Genomic DNA, 21,892 nt, shown 5'->3' on the forward strand with positions numbered 1-21,892 from the left:
GAGAATGAGACCACCCAGGTGGTAAACAGGAACGTGGACTTTGTCAGTCTCTAATGGAACATCACATACAAAGTGCCTCCTATGTGAACTCACATCAGGACAACTGTGAAATACATCACTAGACAACAGCTTAGTCAAGTAGTTAAACCTTTGGCTGACTGGAATCTGTTGAAATATTGGAGGCCTTTCTTGGACCCTCTTTCCATTCATGGTCAGTTACTGCTCTAGAAATAAGAAAACTCATTCAGGTTATTTTAAAAAAATTCTTAACAATCTTGTCGGTGGTGGGGGTGTGTGGTTTAAATGAAATTAAAAGAACATTCTAAAGGTTATGGTCCACATATCTATTGTGGTACTGTGGAGCAACATAAGCATGAAGAAATAACTGAGCAATTCCACTGGGAGAAACCAGAAGGCCACAGGCCCTGAAATACTGTTAAAACTGATGAGGGTCACCATTTCAGATTAGCTTGAGCAGTAGTCCCAGATGTAGAAGCTAGAAGCAATAGTAGGAATGCTAGTGTCTCTAGCATTCTAGAACTAGTGTCTCTAGAACTCTAGTACAGGGGGAAGGGCCACAAGAACTAGATGAAGGCAACATAGAAGAGGAGGAAGAGGAGGAGTGGGGCTGCCTCCTTACAAACAAGAGTTCTCAAGAGCATGAGTGAGAGTGCTACATATCTTTCCTTGTCCCTGCCCTACCCTGCCCTGTGCTCTCTCCCACTCTCTCTGAATCGTGTTACTCTTTCCTGATTGTCCCATTGTCCTGGAGGTGAGCCGCTGAATATCCAAAGACCATGAGGAGGGAAAAGGTTTCACCAGCTATTGCTTCCTTATTCCAACTAGATTGTTCCATGCAGCTCAGTTTCTGTTTTGCTGATTCCTGAACATGACAACAGGAACAAAAAACATGGAAGCATCTCACATTTGTGTATTCCTGAAAGAAGTGGTGATAGTGTTTGGGCCCTAGCTGAGGACTCATGGCTGGCCCCCAAGGCCCCAGGGCCCATATGAAGATGCTGGGAGGAGGCAGTGATGCAGGAACTCTCGTACTGCCCCGGCTTTGTCCCACCTGCCTCCCCAAATGGGAGCATCTTTGGAGAGGCAGATAGGAAGATGGTGGGGAGAAGGCAGCAGCAGCAGCAGCCTGAGAAGTTCACAATACTCTTACCTCCTCTTGCCCTCTCCTTCGGCAAAGGGACTTCCTCCCCCTTGTGAATCTGCAGGGATTTCTGGGCATGAATACTCATTGCAACATAGCTCACTAAAGGTGCAGGATTGTAACTGTTATGAGAATTCACAGCCTCAGGATAGAATTCAGAAGATGTATAACCATTCATGTTCAGAAAGAATTTTTGCCATGTGAAGAAACGGGCAGGGTGGTATATATGCCGGAATTCCACAGTAAACCTACAGAATCTTTATTGGGTGCAGAAAAGGTGATGCTGTCATGGGGAGTGCATTTATGTCACTATCTTAATTTGCAGCTGGGTGGACAATACAGGGTGGTCTCTATAACTGGGTGGTCTATATTTTTCTCACCCTAGGAAAAACTGGAATTGGACTTGACCTCTTGCTAATCTTGTATTCCTTCTGAACGTATTGGTGGAGGGCAGGGGGAGGTTGTTGAGCATTACCTTGTTTTGTAAAAATGAAAAATATTTCCCATAAAATGTCAGTAACAACAAAGAGAGAAAGAGAAATCCTTGCCTTTTTAGTTGCAAAGATAGCCCTGGAAGTGTGCAGGCAAATGTCAGAAGCCAAAGAGCTGGCTGAACATGACTTCCAGTGGAACGGTGAAGACCTGAAGAGCTCCTTGATTACCAGTACTGGAATACTGAAAACAAAAACAATTTGATACAATTGCAGAATTACTGAATGATTGTGGAAGATAACAGAAATTCTGTGTGTTTACCCAATTTATTCTATTTGCAAAACTGAGCTTTTCTTGGCAGAGCATTTAATTAGCTTGATGCAGAACATTATTTATTTTTACCACACAGTACACAGCACTGGCTATAAGTGATTTCTTCAATCCAATCTTCGTTCTGCAGGCATGCTCCTGCTGTGCCTTGCCCCTCGGAGGTCTGCTTCAGTGCACCGACAAACCCAGGGGTTTGACCTGTCAGACTGCCAAAGTGCAAGGTTGGAACACGCTAGCATCACTCTGGACTAATCCCCAAACTGCATTCTCCAGTATAGCTGCAGAAAAGCTTTCCCTGTATATGGACATGCACAAATGCTTCTGCTGTGCCAGAGCGCCCCTCTACAGTATAGAGCATTCTCTGTAAGTAATTCATTGTCAAGCTGTTTTGGGGAGGGAGAGTGGAAAGGGTTGTTACTACGAGACACAGGCCTAAAGACACATTAAAGCATAATGAAATGTCTTAATCATCCTTACAAGTTGCATTTATCACTGGGAACCACATTAAAGGGAAAGGGAAGCAGCAGTTCTATGAGCAACATTTACCCAAGAAAGAAATTATTTGTTTTTAATGAATGGCAAATTCACTATTGTCCTTGTCTCTATAAATGAAATATATGAAGCTACAGAAGAGGAGCTCTGGGCTACATGAGAGCTCGTTTACAATCGGTCCACCACAGCACTGGGTTTGGAACAGCTAGGAAACTGTACTGTACTACTGTTGCCCAAGCAAAAAGACAGTCTCTTACTAATTTAAAGTTTTACAACTTTCCCCTCCCCATTTCCAATTGCCTTAGTAGGCAGCATTCTCCTTTGCAGAAACCATAGGGATATTGTGGCACTTTCTTCATCTGCTTTATGCTGAAGTTGTGTATCTCTTGGGCAATGCAACCATTCAGCTTGTATCATTAAATATTTGACAGCTGCTAAATGGCCCTGGAATGGAACAGGTGGCAGCTGCAGCCTTGCTGGCATGGACCAGGTGTATTTCAGCAGCAAAAAGGTGTCTGAATGTACCAAGAGCATCATGCAAGTGACATACTTGCTGTGACCCTCTGCGCATACTAGATAATATGTCCAAGGGAAAACATCCGTTCTCTTCTGCCAAATGCATCAGAAACATTCCAATTATTTAAGGGTGCAGACATTTTTTTGGGCAGACGGCTAGATCATGTTTGTTCAACAGGTAGGCACATTTTACTTGTTTGACAGAGTGTATGCCAAGCCTCTTTGCAGGGCTGAACAGACATGGAACAAGCCTTGGTCACCAGCACTCCCATTTCAGCACTGTAGTAGCACATCATCAGGAGCCCGACATGTTACTTCCCCACCCCTGCCCCACAGACATCTTCCCCCGCCCCACAGACAGCCTACCAAACTTACACAGAATCCACAATATCGCAATTTGTCTGGTGAATGACTAGCATCATCATCATCATCATCATCATCATCATCATTATTAATTCAATTTCTTCCAAAAGTGGCTCAGGGCGATTTACAGAGAGAGATAACATATACATAAGATGGAACCCTGTCCCCAAAGGGCTCACAGTCTAAAAAGAAACATAAGATAGACACCAGCAACAGTCACTGGAGGCACTGTCCTGGGGGTGGATAGGGCCAGTTACTCTCCCCCTGCTAAATAAAGAGAATCACCATGTTAAAAGGTGCCTCTTTGCCAAGTTAGCAGGGGTGCACCAAGTTAGCAGAAGCCCCTGAATGTGGGGTTGGGACAATATGAATGCACACAGCTGGTTCTCAAGGTTAATCCTTTCCAAACATGTGCTGTGCAATGATGGGGGTCTAGTTAGCAGTTGTTTTTGTTGGAGCTAGGACCCTGGCAGCATCAGCTTTCAGGTACAATGTCTCATAGTGACCACTGGCGGGGGTTAGGGTCATGGATAAAAGTGCTGGACTCCTCCCCTCTTTGTTCTTCCAGTCTTAGTCTCCATTTTGTCTCTCCAGAGATGGCTGTTTGTTTTGGTCTCTCTCTTCAGCCATGAGCTATGACTGGCTTTTTCCCATTTGTTTGTAACCTTTTTCTTTAAATAAATCCTTGTAGTTCTTCAGTACTAAAAAAAACCTGTCTCAAGACCTCTTGCTTTCAGAAGCGTATCTAGGGAAAATAGCACCTAGGGCAAGCATTGAAATTGCGCCCCCTGTCCAAACATCTGACACCCATCTTTCAGATAACTTTTTACCATAATATCAGCTGAAAAATACAAGTCTGAAGGTCACATACAAGTCATATATCTGAATATGTGTACAGCGACTTATATTAATTTTAAAAAAATTACCTGTAGCCCCTTCAGGGGGCTTCATAAAGGCCATGGGGGGGTCTGCAAAGGTTCCCCCTCCCCCCTGCTGGCCTCTAGGGCCACACAGGGACCATTTGAGCATGTGAAGTGGCCATTTTAAAAAAATAAATAAATGGCAGCTGAAAACAAAATGGCCACCACACAAGCTTAAATGGCCTCTGTGAGGCCTGGTATGGCCTAGGGCCTCACAGAGGCCATTTGAGCATGCAAGGTGGCCATTTTGTTTTCAGCAGCGTTTAAAAAAATTTTAAGAAATTTTTAAGAAATGGTGCCCCCCTTCAAGTGGCGCCCGGGGCACGTGCCCTGCCTGCCCCACCCTAGATACGCCCCTGCTTGCTTTGCTGCTTTCTTACCAAACTGGTTTTGCTCTGCTATTTGGGGACTGAACTGCTGTTCTTCCCCTACAATTTTTTAAAATTCTACAGATTGGTTTCCAAGATCCTTGGCTGGCATTCTCCACAGGGCTACAAGGATAGAATTAGCCCTGCAGAGATGCAAAAATACACAAGCTTAACTGCTTTATAGTCTTTCCCCGTAGCCTCAATGGGCCTGGAGTGTGGGAGGTCATGGTTTTTGCTGCTCTCTCCTCCTTCCAGGAATTTTTCACTCCAGGAATCTGTCTCTGAGAGGTTGCACAGCCCTCAGGGAGAGATTCATGGAGTTTAAAACTCCATGTGGAGGGAGGAAAGAGCAATGAAGACCACACCCTCCCCCTGCCCCAAGCCCACTAGAGCTGCAGGGAAAGATGGAAGCACAATTAAGCTTGCGTCTTTTTGCATCTCCACAGGGCTACTTCCATTTTCGTAGCCCTGCAGAGAATGTCTGCCAATGCTTTCAAGTGCCTTGCATATATTTCAAAATCTTTTGATTCCTAGACACTGTTGCTTTGCAGTTTCATGGCATGTTCTGACTCTTAATCATGCTTATAACCATTATGGCCTAACAGCCCATTTGAAGAGGGAGGAAACCAGAGTACAGCACCAATGAGTAGAAGTAGAGGCCCTCAACAGATGCTTGGAAACAGTTTATTACTTCCGATGAATTAGAAACCCTTCTTCAGGGACAGCTTAAATTATTCAATTTTGTCAGATACCATGTTACATATGCATTGCAGCAGCATATCATCTGTTGAGGCCCTTTCTTTCCTTGTTTCTTCTGGGGGTCTATGTGCCACAATGAACTCCTGTTTTTCCACCACTCTGGGTTCTAAATTCTACTGTATATCCAGGAACATCCCTGCTAAATGAGCAAAGAGGCATCTTTCGTAGTGGTGGTGGCTGTCCTATATTAGCAGAGGGAGTACAGTCCCTGTCCAATCCCAGAACTGCATTTCTCCACAAAATACAATATGTACTGTACAGTATGTACACAACCTAATGGTCCAGCGGGGAAGCAACCTGCCTAGAAAGCAGGAGGTTGTTGGTTCAAATCCCCACTGGTGTGTTTCCCAGAAAATGGGGAACATGTTACTTCCCCACCCCCAGAATATGGGAAACACCTATATCGGACAGCAGGGTTATAGGAAGGTACTGAAAGACAGCATCTCAAACTGCATGGGAGGAGGCAGTGGTCAACCCCTCCTGTATTCTGCCAAGAAAACCACATGGCTCTGTGGTCGCCAGGAATCAACACTGATCCAACGGCACAACCTTTCCTTTCCACACAAGGTACTGACTGCGAGATGTTTTGGAGTAGGGAATCATCTTATTCCTTTTTCAAGGATGTGGTCATAGTTCAGTGGCAGAGCATCTGCCTTGCATGGAGAAGGTGCCAAGTTCAAATCCTGAAATCTCCAGTTGAAACCCTGGAGAGCCATTGCCAGTCAGTATAGGCAATACAGAGCTAGATGGACCAATAGTCTGACTCTGAATAAGGCAGTTTCCTAAAATCCTATGTTCACTCTGAGAAATCTTCTGTTGAAAAGTAGCTTATAAGTATTATTAATTATTAAGTTGTACTGAGAATAAGAATGGCCAACATGATGCCCAGCCTCTCAGTGACGCTGCAGTTACTCGCATTGTGGCAAAGGGGAGTAAATACAGCATCCAAAACACCGTCAGGGCTGACTTACATGTCCACAGCAGCCCCAACACAGTTTGCAGTGTCACCGAGATGCTACACATCATGTCAGCCAATAATAAAATTATTTGCTCTGTGAGAAGGCTAGAAAAGGACAGTGGTTGCCTTTTTTCAGTTTAAGTAAATATTGCCAGGATGCTGGTGTTTCGTTGTCACTGCTTCATGATGACTGGATTTTATTTGTTTGTTTATTGAAACATTTGCTTGTGGGCTTCCCAGAGGCCTCTGGTGGGCCACTGTGTGAAACAGGATGCTGAATTAGATAGTCCTTGGGCCTGACCAGCTGGGCTGTACTTATGTTCTTATTTATATCCCACCTTTCCCCTCCTAAAAAAGAAGGCACTTGAGGCATCTAACAATCATTTAAAAACTACAGTAAAAGCGAAAACACTCCACACAATTATTAATAGAGCAGCCAGTGTTGTTAATAATATACCCCAAGAAGACCAAACCAAAAAATCACACAAAGACAAAACAACAACAAGAAGAAGTTATGGTAAGAGATAATCTGCCTACATTCCTTTTCACTATAATCTTAACTGATAAATTACTATCTTCACAAGTTAGCCCACTTCTGCCTCAAACATTCACGCATCTGCCATCTTGAAATGGGGTTGATGACATCACAAACTATGCCGTTGAGGTGTCCATATGTGTCCCTGCAATTGTATCAAATGTGCAATCGGTCCATGCATTGCAAAGCTGATAGGGACACATGGAGAGAGAGAGAGAGAGAGAGAGAGAGAGAGAGAGAGAGAGAGAGCTGGGTGATACCATAAGCTTGCCTTCCTTAAGCAAAGAAGGTTTAAAAAGAGAGAGAAAAGAGAAACAGAAAATCTGGTTTATTGTGGCCATTTATTTGGTCCCTGGTTTTGTTTTGTTTTTTGCTGATTGGGTTCAGTCTCCTTGACAGCAACTGAAAACAGAAGTGGGGTGGGTGGTAGTGCCCAATGGGTGGAAGCTACCACCCAAATTTCAAAGAAATTGGGCAAAGGGGTGATTTTTAAAGACTTTCTGAAGTTGGCATGTCTTTGGGGAATATTCAGGGCAGAAAAGGGGTTTGGGGAGCAGAAGAGTGGGTCAGGTGGCATTCCTCTTCCTTCCTCTTTCCCAAGTGGCATTCGCAGAGCTCATGGCATGCTTCATATCACCATCACTGTGCCTTCACTGCTTACCATGATCAACGGCATGAGAAACCATGTGCAGCCTGCTGTTTTGCTCACTTGCAATGCAGCGTGTGCCCCAGCTGATTCTGGTAAATTAATTAACAAGAATCAGACAACATGCTGCTTGCAGATAGCTTTAAGCCACTTAGAGAAAAGAAAATGCTGATTGGATTCCAGAGCAGGTTCTTGAGGGATGGATGGTTGAAGTCCCACAGGGCTCAATAACAGGCCCTTTGCTCCTTTCAGTACATGCAGCCAGTGATCTCTGTTCCAGGAACATGCCCTGAATTGACTGTTTTCTTGTGGTCTTCAGTGTGATGATGCCATGCTTCGTGAATGCAAATCAATGCTTAATCAAGGCCCAAAAGGCACTTAGTTCAGACCTACTCAAAGTGCCTCTGGGGAACAATACACTCTAAACGTGAAAACAACCAAACACAAGAAGTTCCCAACCAAAGGCAAGGCATCCCCAAACTGTCAGCTTATCTCTGTCTTTTTCTGCTCAGCCATCACCCCACACATTCATTCATTCATTCATTCATTCATCCGATTGATTGATTGATTGATTGATTGATTGATTGATTGATTGATTGATATATTGCCCTTCCAAAAATAGCACAGGGCAGTTTACACAGAGAAATAATAAATAAATAAGATGGATGGATCTCTGTCTTCTTCTGCTCAGCCATCATCCCACACATGCCATTTTATAGGCAGAAAGTTATCAGGTTGTCCAAGTGTGACATCACAGGGAACTCTACCTTATTTATCTCTAAAGGGCCTTTGAGTGCTCACCCAGACTGACCTCCATAGAATGTGATTCTTATGACAATAAAGAATATGTATATACCACTTTTCAACAAAAGTCCCCAAAGTAGTTTACATAGAGAAACAAAAATAAATAAAGATGGATCCCTGTCCCCAAATGGCTCACAATCTAAAAAGAAACATAAGATAGACATCAGCAACAGCCAATGGAGGGATGCTGTGCTCCGGCTGGATAGGGCCAGTTTCTCTCCCCCGGCTAAATATAAGAGAATGGCCACTTTAAAAAAAGGGCCTGTTTGCTCAGTCATCTCACCCCATCTTCTATCTGCCTCCAGGCTATAAACATTCTACAGTGGTCCCTCGACTTACAAAGTTAATCTGTTCCGAACGCACGTCCATAGGTCGAAATTTTTGTAAGTCGAAAAGCGCACCCACGGAGGTCTGGAAACATTCGTAAGTCGAGGAAACCGCATCTAAAAATTCGTAAGTCGAGGAAGCCGCATCTAAACCGGCAACGACTTCCGGTCATTTTTGTCGTTCGTAAGTCGAAAACTACGGATGTCGAGTAGTTCGTAAGTCGAGGGACCACTGTAGATGTGTTTCATGATGGGCCTGCCACAAAACTGCCAGGAGAAATTCAAGCCTCAACTGTATTCAAACAGGAGTCAGATTGTATTTCATGGGAGCAGAAAACTGACTGAGTCTTGTCTAGAAATGGCAGGGCCCAAAAGCCATGGCAAAAGTCCTTTGGGTCGGTTAAAAAAATGTCTAGTGATATGATGATCTCTTTAAACTCTATGGCTGACATACTTGAGGGTCAGGGACATGGTTCCAGTTTAACAGAAAGCTTCCAAAGTGTGGGGAGAGCTCCAGAAGTATTTGTGCTCTTGCATAAGAGCACCTGAGCTTCAGAAGCACGGGGACTTGCATGTGGGGCCCTGTTTGCAAGCTCACTGTGTGAGAAGCACACATGCAACATTACAATGTCATCCTATGCTCTTGGCTCTTTTCTTTTCATTTTCATAAAGCCCATTCAGGTGATCCATCAACGACTTACTTGCTGCTGCAAACAATGGCTCTCACAAGTGGTCCACTCTGGAATTGCCACCATTTATTTATTTATTGGACTAAAGTCCAAAGTAGCTCCTTAGGGGAAACATGTATGGAACACCTGATGGAAGCCAAAAGAGTTTTGATCATAATTTCTCAAGCAGGTTTCACACATCCTTCATTCACCCCACTAAGCAGCATAGTGTTAGAGACAGGGACTCTGCAAAATTTTGTCTCTCAAAAAATTGCAGTATGTGATTTTTTCTTATCCTGAAATTGTACTACGATCAGTTTCTAACTACCCTTGAGCTTATCCATGTATCTGTATCCCACTTGCCTGCCTTCATGGGACTCAAGGTGACTTACCTGGGGTTTCCAAGCACTCCTCCATCCAGGCACTGATCAGACCTAGCTCCAGCAAAATGCCTGTATCGTGAGCTCCCAGACTATGCACAGGGATTCATGGGACTCCTTCCAGGCATTATGTGAAATGGTAGTACACTATCCCATCCCTATCATCCCACAATCACATTGCAAATGTGTATTCCTTTGTGCCAAGAGTTGGCCTTTTCTCTTTTATCACTCTTTCCCCCAGTGTGTGCCTGAGTGCAGCAATGCTGTTTGACATATAAGAGATGCACCATTGCCATTATATCCCTTCCCCACCCAGAGGCACTCCTACCCCTGGATGTCGGGGCTGAAGTCCAGGGCCTCCGCACCCCCTGGGGGGTCTCCAAATCCTTTCGTCTTTCCTGGGTGGTATGGTCACATTAAAAATGTGTTTAAAATACTGTGTGTGGGGGTGGGGTGGGCATCCAAAGGCCTTTAAGTCCAGGCCCTAAAATTACCTAGGTGTACCTCTGTCCAGGGCTGTCCCTAGGGGGTGGGGTGGGGCTGGGGGTGTATCAGCATGTGCAGGGCCTCCTTAACATTTAATATGATTACAGAATCATACTGACTGATGACATACTATGTAAATTGTGTGTGTGTGTGTGTGTGTGTGTGTGTGTGTGTGTGAGAATGAGGTTTTTGGATGTGTCCAACCAGCTTTGACACATAGTGCATTTGTAAGGAAAAAAGTCGAGAGTACAACACATGTGCCCCTTGCTTCACAATTCTCACTCAGACCTTCTAAATTGCAAACTTGACCTCCCCCCACTGCAAACTTGACCCCGCCCCCACTCTTTCTCTCATTCCCTATACCCTACAGTGTATGTGGAGTGTGGAGTGTGTCTATACACTACAGAAGGAAAAGCTACCAATTTGATTTCAAAGAGGACAGCAGAAAAAGACAATATGCAAGTTATTTATATGAGCTACTGTTACAAGCACAAAGCAAATAAAATTAAAAGTAGGAACATGCTGAGAAAGAACCATTTTCTCATATTTTTTTGCTATTTAAGCCATTTTGAGAACTTTGTTGCTAAAATATATACATATTTTAAAATGAGGAAAACAAACAAACAAACCACACACACGGACCAGATTAGAGCTATAAGCAACACACAACAACCAGCACATGGTAAACCAAGGCAGGAACAAGAACAAATCCATTTTGTTAGAGCATTTTTTTCTTCCCTCTTCTTCTTTTTGAAGTTTTTAATTATTTTGTAATGACTAATTTCCTCATAAGAAGGTTTATTGTTGGGATGGGGAGGGTTTTTCTTACAGGTTTGTACTTGAACAGTCTTGACTTATACTATGAAAATGATTTTTTTTTTTTAAATCTCTCTCTCACACACACACTCACAAACAGAATTACAAGTGGGGGGTGGGACTTCTGCTTCTCTCACAGGGGAAACAAATCACTCACACACAAAACAAACAGTCAGACGAAGGTTGGGGGGTTTGTGTTTGACTTTCCTGGAGGGAGACAAGCCCATAGCCAGCTTCTTTCCCCCTCCCATTGCCATTCAGCTCCTCCTGGCATCTTGCTTGCTCTAAAATTACAGTACTGTACTTTCAAAGGCTGGCCGAGCAGGGAAGGAAACTCCAGGAGAATGGATCAAGTAGCTGCCGCTGCTCCTTCTGGACAGGAGGACTAGCAGCAGGAAGGGAAATTAATCCCTTTTTTTGACTCTGCTACTGGGAACTGCCGATCCGGATATAAATCCAGAGCAGGGGATACAACTGAGCCCTTGCACACTCACCCCTGGTTCTGCCCCTGCTGCTTGCTTTGTATTTGCTGGGCTGCTGGGACTCTCAAGTGGGAATCAGGGACTGGGGAGAGCTTCAGGAAGGCCTGCAAGCCCACCTACCGCCAAACAGCTGAGAGTTGGGGCAATGAGGGAGCTGTAGCAGCCTGCAGGGAGCCTTTCAATAGCAGGCAAGACTTCACAGGGCTCCTGTAGCACTACAGGTCGGCCGGGCAGGGGGAGAAAGATAACTTTCTGCAGGGCAGGCTGCTCCAGTGCGGGGCCTGTCCCAGGTTGGGGCTTGGGGCGATCGCCTCGGTCACCCCGCCCTAAGGACAGCCCTGCCTCTGTCCACACCATTGCTGCTGTTGCAGTATAAAATTTAGATGGATAATAGAGGGACCACAGTTCTCCATTCCATTACAGCATTCTTCTTAGGCCTTACCATTTGGGAGCTCAAGGAGTATGGGAGCATCCCTGAGATTCCAGTCTCATTTCCCAACAAAGGGAGCTTGCTATGACTAAAGGTAGAATAATGAGCACATTATTTAAACATGAACAAATAAAAGATTTAGATAACAAATAAAGAAAGAATGTAAGCATACAAGTCATACACACAAAATAGATGAAAGACATTGTGCTGTCCCCATTGTGACATATTTTAAAAATACCAGGTAGATAAACACTGGCAGAAGGTTTACTCACAGAAGCGAAACCTTGAAAGATTATTTGGCACCGATTCAAACAAAAGCATCTTAAGCAAGATGCTCAAGATGCTTGATAGCTTGAGGCAACAGGAATGCAGGTAGCATGGGGGGGGGGCTGTCAGTTTCCCCATCCTGACAGTAGTGGGCCCTGCCCCTAATAGCTTGAGTGCACGCTCGGACAACTTGCTTCTTCTTGCTCTGTTTTCTCTTCCATGCCTCTTGGAAAGGCACCAAGGCAATGGGGATGAGGCTTTCCTTTCTTTATTGCATCCCTGCCATCTATCACCAGGCACACAAGTGGCCTATATTTGCCCCCTTTCGAAGAACCAGAGTGTGGAGCTGTGACCAGAGGACTCACTAGTGTTTGCTGGTTTCTACCTCCGTCACCTCTGCAATGAAGATTAGAAGAACAGCCATGTTGTCTAGATCTAGATCCTGCATCAAAGAACAAGGAATGTAGTAGAATGTAGCAGGGGGACTGTCCATTGGTTATGGAGCAGCTATTCTGGTGGTGGTGGCGGGGCGGGGGGAATAGAAGAAGTAATGTTGGCAAGTCAGCAGACTATTACAGGGAAAGGGAATGCAGACATTTAGTAGCTGTTTCTCCTTCTGGCTGTCCTGCAAGTCTTTGACCTTGGGAAACAGTGCCAACTACCCACAGAGCCTCAACTTGCTCCTTTGTAATGCCAGGTTGATCCAGAACAAATCAGAAATAATCCACAATCTGATTATGGATGAAGGGGCCAACCTGATATGTATAATGGCTGGGGGAGGCTGGTGGCCCAGTCTAGTCAGAGAGCCAGCATGGTGTAGTGGTTAGAGTGCCGGACTAGGACGAGGGAGACCCAAGTTCAAATCCCCATTCAGCCAAATACTTGCTGGGTGACTCTGGGCCAGTCACTTCTCTCTCAGCCTAACCTACTTCACAGGGTTGTTGTGCGGAGAAACTTAGGTATGTAGTACACCACTCTGGGCTCCTTGGAGGAAGAGCGGGGTATAATATATATATATATATATGTGTGTGTGTGTGTGTGTGTGTGTGTGTGTGTGTGTGTGTGTGTATCTTAGTCCCAGCTTCTCCCTCCAGTATACTCTGTTGAGAAGCAGGTGCTGGGATATGCGCAGGGAAGTGGAGTGGTTGTGGTCTACAGGAATAGCATCTCCCTTATCAGGATCCCTGTTGAAGTGTCTGACCATATTAAATGTGTTTGGGGACCAGGGATAGCCTAGGACTTACATTGGTTTGCCCATCATCCCGCTGCCCAGCAGAGCCCTCCTAACTGAGCTGACAGACTTGCTTTCGGGTTGGAGTCTCTCAGGCTTGCAATGTTAAAGTAGGACTGCCACTGGAATTTCAAAAAAGTGACATCCAAAGCAAAATTCAAGGTTCTTTCCAAGGAGAAACATCTGGGAATCGTCAAGGCAAACCAAATGAATTTTGTAGGGCAAGTCAAATTTCACAGGAGTTCCTACACATCCCTGAAGTCTTCTTCCACAGTCTGCTAGCATGTCACTGCTTATAAAGCCCAGCAGTTGCTGTTCACCTTTGCAAAGCCCATGGAGATCTCAAAGTAAAAAATTTCCGTACTTATTATTACTCTGTTTATCCTCAGTAGTCACCCGACTATTAAGTTAACCAGTACTGTCAATATTAGCAGGTGGTGGGAACAGAGAGTTCTCTCTTCTGTCCAGGGACCCAATTATCCTTTCAGTTGGGTACATCTTGTCTTATTTAATAAGAATCAAGTACACTCCATAATGCTCCAAATCACTAATAAAGCGAATCAATGCTCCTTTTGTTAAATCCTCTAAACTGTCATAGGCTGAAGAATGGGGAGGTATATTGGTCAAGGCATCCACCTAAGAAACCTGTCTGCTTTAGGCAGCAGATTGTGGGCCAGTTCTCAGGGGCAGCATAGAAGCCCATGCTACTTCCCCCCAAAGATGGCCTGCAGAGGGAGGGAGGCAAAATGGAACAATGGTGGGTTTTTTCATCTTCTTCATTCTTTTTCTATTAGAAACAGGGAGAGATTTGAAAGAAGGGGAAAACTAGGATGGGGGTGATTTATATTTAAAAAAAGAAAGAGGAGATAAGTGAAAGGATGCTGTTTGGTGCTATGCTTCACTCAGCAAAATGTAATGTGCCCACACTGTATGGCTCTACTGCTGAAGATAAGCAAGACTGTCCCCATAAGCTGCTCTGGATGGCAGACTGCCTAGAGACCATATCTGAGGTCCTTGGAGGAAGATTAGGGTATATGTGTAAGCTCTCTATATAAAAACTAGTTTCCCAAATTCTGCCCATTTTCCCAACATTCCATCACATTTTTGTGTGACCAAGAAACACAACTCAAGATGGGACCATTGGGTGAAGGGGTGGGGATATGTAGACAGAAGCAGGCTGTCATCCTAATGGTGTCTTTCAGAATATCCCTTCCCATATATCCATATACAGTATATATCCATATATAAGGGAAATGGTTGTCATTCATTTCTACAAGAAAAAGGAAAGTGCTGTACTTGGGGACATTTCAATGTGGGCAAAATGTAGCCATTGCTTCAACACAGGGGTGTCCTGGCTCTCACTGCAGGGTGCGCAGAGGCATATGCACATTGGAGAACCTGAAAATAAAGAAGCCCACCCAGTCCATGCACACTAAGGCTATACCAATTAAAGATGTGCACAAAACAAATTTTTTGTTTTGAATTTGAATCAATTTCTGAAAATTCATTTTGAATTTGAATCAAAGTCGAATCTGTTCCAAAAGTTTGATTCAAATTTGATTCAAATTCAAATAGATTCGATCCTGTTTTGTGCCTTTTTAACCAATCAGGGGGCCTGAATGCTTTTTAAAAGGTGCCAAATGGCTTTTGAATCGAATTCGAATCGATTTTTGAAAATTGGATTCAAATTTAAATTGAATTGCCCTTTTAAGGGGTGATTTGATTTAAATTCAGATCACTCGAATCACCCAGATTCAAGTTGAATCTATTCTAATTTGAATCGATTTGTACATCCCAAATACTAATAATGGGCATTTTGCTGTTTGAACCTATCGTAATCTATCTATCTATCTATCTATCTATCTATCTATCTATCTATCTATCTATCTATCTATCTAATATACCACCTGACTCCGAAGGCTCTAGGCGGTTCATGTGTCATCATGGATTATTGCTTTTTACCTACAGCAACTGCCGTGCCTATTAACAGAAGCTGAACATGTGAAACCACCCTAAATGCTTTAGTTTCCCACCTATAAAGCTTGTACATAAGAGTAAAGCTCCCTTACAGGGATGTTGTGAAAACGAATAGCCCAACTGTGAGGCATTCCAATATCAGAGGAGCCATGAAAGCTCCTAAGACAAATTAAAACCACACACTGCAGTTCTGTAAAGAGCTCTCCCTCTGTCTCTGGCTACACACAGTCATTCCAAAACTTTACAAAATGTGTGTCTTCCTTGCTATATGAGCCTGCGAGGGCTGTATACTTTGTCTGTTGTCATCTCATGCTGTCTCCCTTCTTTGAACCTGGCAAGGCAAGCAAATGTTTGTTAGCTTGTCTCCAGCATGAGTGCTGAAAGATTGTACAAATACAACATCATCTTATCTTTGAAGGGCTCCATAAATAAATGAGCTCTTACCTTGACCGCAAGCTAAAGTATTAGTCAATAGTCGGGCAGTTCCTTGGTAACTTAGTGCACAATAGCAACCAAGATACTTGAGGAAGGAGTAATTTTGTGCATGTGGATATGTGTGAGAGGGGATGAAAGAGACAGACAGAATGGATTTAGCCAGGGTGAAAGTGGCAGCACTGATAGCCCCAGGAGGGGAAAATGACTTTGTTGTGTGTCCACAGAATATGCTCCAGCACTAGATGTTCCCACATTGCTTAGCATTTCTTCATTTACCACACCACAGTGGTAATGTGTCTTGAACCTATTCTGGAAGACAGCCTTCTGTATGCTTTATCCCTGCCTTATTCATTAGCCACTCTGCTGAGATCCTTAGATGGGCCAATTTTTATTTCTTTGATTTCAAGAAGCGATTAGAAGGAATGAGAAAGGTGCTAGAATGGGCATATTTTTTTCAGCCAGCCTGACAGTTTTAAAGTTATTTCACAATAGCAATTTGCCACTGCTAGCACTGGCTGGAAAATGTGTGTGAAATCTATATATGACTCACTTTCTTCCACCAACATCCTACCTGGAAGTCTAAGAATTGATTGATTCAGACATTTGGGACTGTATCTATTCTATAATATAGTCCAGGTTTAACTTGGCCCTAGCTGTAAGAATCCTCAATAGCTCCCTTGCAAGGTTTATATTCAGGGTACATATTATTACAACTTAAAATCTGCACAGCCATGGCTTCTGTTACAGAATATGCTGCGATGGGATGCTAAGAACCTGAATGCCCATCTTTCCTTTTTGTTGTTGTTGCTGTTGTTGCTGTTCCTTAAAATTAAGTCTGTAGACCTAACAAGGCTGCTTATATAAAATTGAATTTGCGTGGCCAATTCCTGCTTAAATTCCTTTGGTGGCCAATTCCTATTCCAGGCTGTGGAATGCACTCTGGCAGAAATTCATTGTTTGAGCTCATTGTTGACCTTTAAGAGAACCCCGCAAACTTATTTGTTTGGCCTGGCCTTCTGAGGGTTTTAAATTGTTCTTATGTGTTTTTTAACTGGTTTTTAAATTTGTTTTTATATTGTTTTAAGTTGATTGTTTTAAATGGTTGCTTTTTTTGTTTTAGTTTTTGGTTGTTGTACAGATACTTTGGATGGATAGGGCACTATAGAAATGTAGTTAGTAAGTAAGTAGAGGCAGTTCCTTTGTCTCTACATACGTTGTCCTCCTCTCAGGTATATTTCTTTTCTGATGAAATCAGCTGCCTTTTGGGCAGCCACTGCAGCAGTGTTACAAAACACCACTTTTCCTTTCCTGGTCTTGCCCTAGAATGCACCAAGAAATGAAGCACCATCATGACATTGCATCCTTTTAGTGTAGCATTACTGAGGGGTGTCCTACAGTTACAAGGAGTGGACATCCTCCCCTCCATGATGCTGCAGGAAAAGGATACAACATCATGATATTGCTTTTTTTCCTGATACATTTTCAGGCAAGACCAGAGAAGGAAAAGTGGCGTTTTGAAATGCCACCACTGTAGCTGCCCAGAAGGCATCTAATTTATTCAGAAAAGCCAGATCTTCAATAAAGGAAATGCCCATGACCACCCTCCATTACTGTCTAATACAATACCGATACAATGTTGATTCCTTATATCAGATTTTATCAAATTCCTTTTATCAGAGACATTTTTCATCAGAATTGTTTCTGGTGAAAAATGCTCCAATGGGGCTTGCATCACCTGACCCAGTTACCGGACAAGATGCAATGCACAACCCTACAAATCAGAATTCACCCCCACTGAAATCCACTGCTCTGATTAGGGGATCAGATACGTTATATCAACACATCGTGGTGTAGTGGTTAGAGTGCTGGACTAGGACCAGGGAGACCCGAGTTCAAATCCCCATTCAGCCATGAAACTAGCTGGGTGACTCTGGGCCAGTCACTTCTCTCTCAGCCTAACCTACTTCACAGGGTTGTTGTGAAAGAGAAACTCAAGTATGTAGTATACCGCTCTGGGCTCCTTGGAGGAAGAGCGGGATATAAATGTAAAAATCATCATCATCATCATCTTGCATTCCCAATGTACAGATCACTTTTGCCCATGCATATTCCCAGGCACACTACAGAACCAGCAGGGACTAATATGTTATCATGATCAATGTTGGGATGCCTGAAAGAAAATAGATGTGTTCTTGTTCTACTTTTCACAATTTCTAGTTGGCGGCACGGGAAACCCCTGTCTGGATGGGGCCTTGTGAATATGGGCCCAAACCATTAGAATGATTGCCACCAACCCACATCTGTCCCATGTCTCATTGGTCACATGCCATCATTACATTCTGCCTTTTCCTAGTCCTGCAGTCAGTAGCCAACAATGAATTGGAATCAGGGCAGGAGAAAGCTGAATGTAATAACATCATGTTACATGTTTCTCCTACTAGATATTACTGAGGAAAGACAGTGTGGTATTTATGGATTGGTGGAGCCACAGGTTCTCGCTAGGCCTTACACTCAGGTCCCAGCAATTGTAAGGTCTATTTCCTGTCTGCTTAATCAATCCATTTATTTGTTTAGCTGTAGCCATAACAAAAATATTCTATTCAAAAACTGGAGAGCTAAAACAATATAAGAAAGTCAGAGGACAGTCAGAAATCCAAAGATTGACTCAGAATAATTCAGCACAAGATTATATCAGCTTGCCACATGATAGCTGAAACTCAAAAACTGACTGCTTTTCTTGTAAAATGGAGCCTGATGTCAGCTCATACAAAAATTAAACAGAATTCCAAAGACCTCCCAGGATAAACCATAAGCAATGTTCAAATAAATATGTCATGTAACTCATGATACAACAACAACAAAATACATGTTTTCACTTCCCCCAACCCACATGGACACAGGCATTCTATAGTAGGGATTCCAGCTATGTGGACTGTTATTTCCAGTCTATTGCTGTTTAGCAACATTTCCCTTCCACGTGTTGTTGTCTTCCAGCTCTCTTACACCGAACCTATTAGAAGTCACTGTGGGCTCTTATGCCGGCTTCCACTCCTGGATTACTTCCAGCATGAAACTTGCATTATCACTACCTTCAGTCACGTTGCATGGGGCCTCTTTTATGGAACAGCAAGGGCAGACTCTAGGCAAACACCTCCAACAGAAGAATTGAAAACCACTGCACGCTTAGTGAGGCTAAATGAGTATTCAAATTGGCTAATAAAAAAGTAATGAGAACAGCCTGCAGGTCTAAGCCACCTAAAGGAGATCAACACACTCCCAGCCACAATGCAAACACTTTCCATAGCAGGCATGCGGGTGGGGGGGGGGTTGAAACAAGGAACTGTGCCGGGCAGGGTGGGGGAGGGAATGCTAAAGTCACAACTGCAGCAAGAATGGCTGAGGGAAGCCTTGAGGGGATCTTCCAGAAACTTAAGATGGTCAATCCAGAGGCTGCAGCAACTGATGTAGTGTGTAGAATCACTCAACTCAACTTTCAAGCCTTTAAGGGGGGGGGCATGTGTCAAAGGTTCCCAGCCTATGGTCCTCCAGGTGTTTGCTGAACCACAACTGGAGAACCACAGGTTGGAAATACCTGGTCTAATCTGCACAAGGCTATGTTTCGCAGGATCTTATCTGGAGAATATACAATGGTCGCATTTGCATGTAATGTGGAACCATGGGTCCAATAGGCCCACGGTTCTGCTTCCCTCCCCCCTCCCATCCAAATCCGGACATATTAGAGAGTGTCCTCTCTGCAGTCAGCAAGACCTCAGGAAGGAGGAGGAGCTGGCTGTGCAGGCTTCTTTCTTGACTGAAGGACAGCCCGCACAGCCAATCAGGGAGGGAGAGAGGGAGGAGCTTCCTCCCTCAACTCCAGTCCGGCCGAGTGCAACCTCCAGTGCTGCATTCAGATGAAACAGAGGTTCTCTGGACCCTCAGTCCAGCAAACAGCTCGCTGGATCCTTAGTTTGGAGCAGCAAAGCACGCTACAAACTAAGGATACAAATTGGAGTCTCCCAAGTGCAACTTGGGGTCACGCTATGAACAGGACTGGAGTTGCACACGTTTGGTCGCGTCCCTGCAACTCTGGTCCCCTGTTACATGCAAATGCAGCCTATTTCTGATTCAGAGCAGGGACAGAACTGACCTAAGCCTCCCTCATCCACTCCCTAGTGCCTGAGGTGTTATTAGAAGCTCCTGCCTTCATGGCCTTCCAACACGCACCCACATCTCCCCAATGGCACACAATTGCCACTTTAGCCCAGCACTCTACTCCTCCACTCTTTCTTCTACTCCTTTCCCCTCTGGCTTTTGAAAATGGCAGAGCTGGGGTGGAGGAGGAGAAGGGTGTTAGTGCCTGGCACACTGCCACCAGGTACAATTGGGTAGGGCCGGTGAACAAGGTGGCCCACATGCAATCAACTACCTCTGCCAATCCACTGTCTGAAGTGTCTGCCTCAGAAGTGCAGCCTCAAATCCTGCCTCTCTTTACACCATTTTATTTCTTTTTTTAATGACCTGATGGCATGTACTGAATTTGAATTTTACATTTAGTTAATATAAATAATTCAGCAATGGATTAATTCAGCCACATTAAAGTGCATAAGATGGTTAGAGTTCATTACTGAGCCTTCTCTCTAAGCCTAGAAAATTGTTTGAATGGTGGGATATAAATCTATTAATAAATGAAAAAAATATATTCAGCTTTTATGTTGTAAACAACTAATGTGACTTGCAAAGGGATGAACAGTGCTGTCATAATCCAAGAAAGTAAAATTAAAAACAATACATAAAATTCTAAAACAGCAGCAGGAAAACATATCAATTTAAAAACAGCAGGTCATAAAAATCCATAAAACCAGCAGGTCATTAAAAACTTGTTGCAATTTACTTATTTAAGTCTTCAACAGATGGAGAAGTTGCTCAGCGGATATCCATAGGCTTAAAGATTACCTCCACTGTGCGTGTGCATGTGCATGTGTGCACGTGTGCGCACACATAGAGCACTATTCCAGTCCACTACTTGAAGTTACTTTTTCATATGAAAAGCAGCTGCCTGGCTTTTGTTACACATCTAAGTGTAAAATATGAAATATTTGCAAAACAGGTTTTGACGATAATATGCTAAAAACATTACAGTTTATGACAGCATTAAGACTGCAGTGTTTTGGCTGATATATGTTGATGCAGTGGTATTTTTAACTGGAGAATGAATTCTATGCACTGTTGCGCATTCTAAACTTTTGTTTTACATCCAAAGTATATTCAGCAAAAGCAATACTCTATTGCTATACATTAGTTGTTAGTAAATCAAGTGAAGCCTTTCCCAATCCCATCAGTGGGATCCTCTACCCAACTCCCCATCCTGAGGAGAATTCCCCTGATGGGTTTTCCCACCAGGTCTCCCAACAACAAACTCCATACCATCAAATCTATATACTAGGGATGTGCAAATTGATTAACCCGTGAATTGATTCGCAGTGATTTAGGGGTGTAAACAACCAGGCATCGAATTGCTTCTTAAATGAAGGGGCTGATTTGACCAAAATTGGATTCATTTATTTGTTTGTTTGTTTGTTTGTTTGTTTTTACATTTTTATACCGCCTTTCGTTAAAAGAAAACCCCAAGGCGGTTTACAAAAATTAAAACATACAATAAAAGCAGTAAAAACATCAAGCTAAAAACATACATAAAAACAAGACAGCAGATAAAAAACACACAAGAACAGTAGTAAAAAATGATTATGTAAAAGCCTGGGTAAAAAGCCAAGTCTTTAAAAGCTTTCTAAAAGCTGTGATGGAGTCCGAGGAATGAATGGCCACTGGGAGAGCATTCCAGAGTCTAGGAGCAGCAACAGAGAAGGCCCTGTCCCGAGTGCACGACAGCCGGGCCTCCCTCATTGTCGGCACCTGGAGCAGGGCCCCCTCAGATGTCCTTGTCAAGCAGGCAGCAACCCTTGGGATTGCCCCGTTTCATTGCAAATTGATATCTGCAATTCTCATCACGGATGCCATTTCCCTCCATATTTTTCAGTTGCTGATTGTTGTTTTTTGACACTGGCTTCCGATTAGAACTGTTTGCTTCTTGGTTGGCTTGTTGGCTTTCAAA

At 43.6% G+C, this 21,892-nt stretch overlaps 1 long non-coding RNA gene across 1 annotated transcript in view; it reads left to right on the forward strand.

The window, feature by feature from the left end:
* The first annotated feature begins 610 nt into the window (after positions 1 to 610).
* Positions 611 to 21,892, forward strand: part of LOC128348101 (uncharacterized) — a 40,418-nt gene continuing 19,136 nt past the window's right edge. Inside the window, exons 1-2 of the long non-coding RNA XR_008317923.1 lie at positions 611 to 664; positions 2,055 to 2,287. This is a non-coding gene — a long non-coding RNA (uncharacterized LOC128348101). The remainder of the gene's footprint in view (positions 665 to 2,054; positions 2,288 to 21,892) is intronic.

The sequence above is a fragment of the Hemicordylus capensis genome, chromosome 2, assembly GCF_027244095.1.
Source record: "Hemicordylus capensis ecotype Gifberg chromosome 2, rHemCap1.1.pri, whole genome shotgun sequence".
NCBI classification, from domain to species: Eukaryota; Metazoa; Chordata; class Lepidosauria; order Squamata; family Cordylidae; genus Hemicordylus; species Hemicordylus capensis.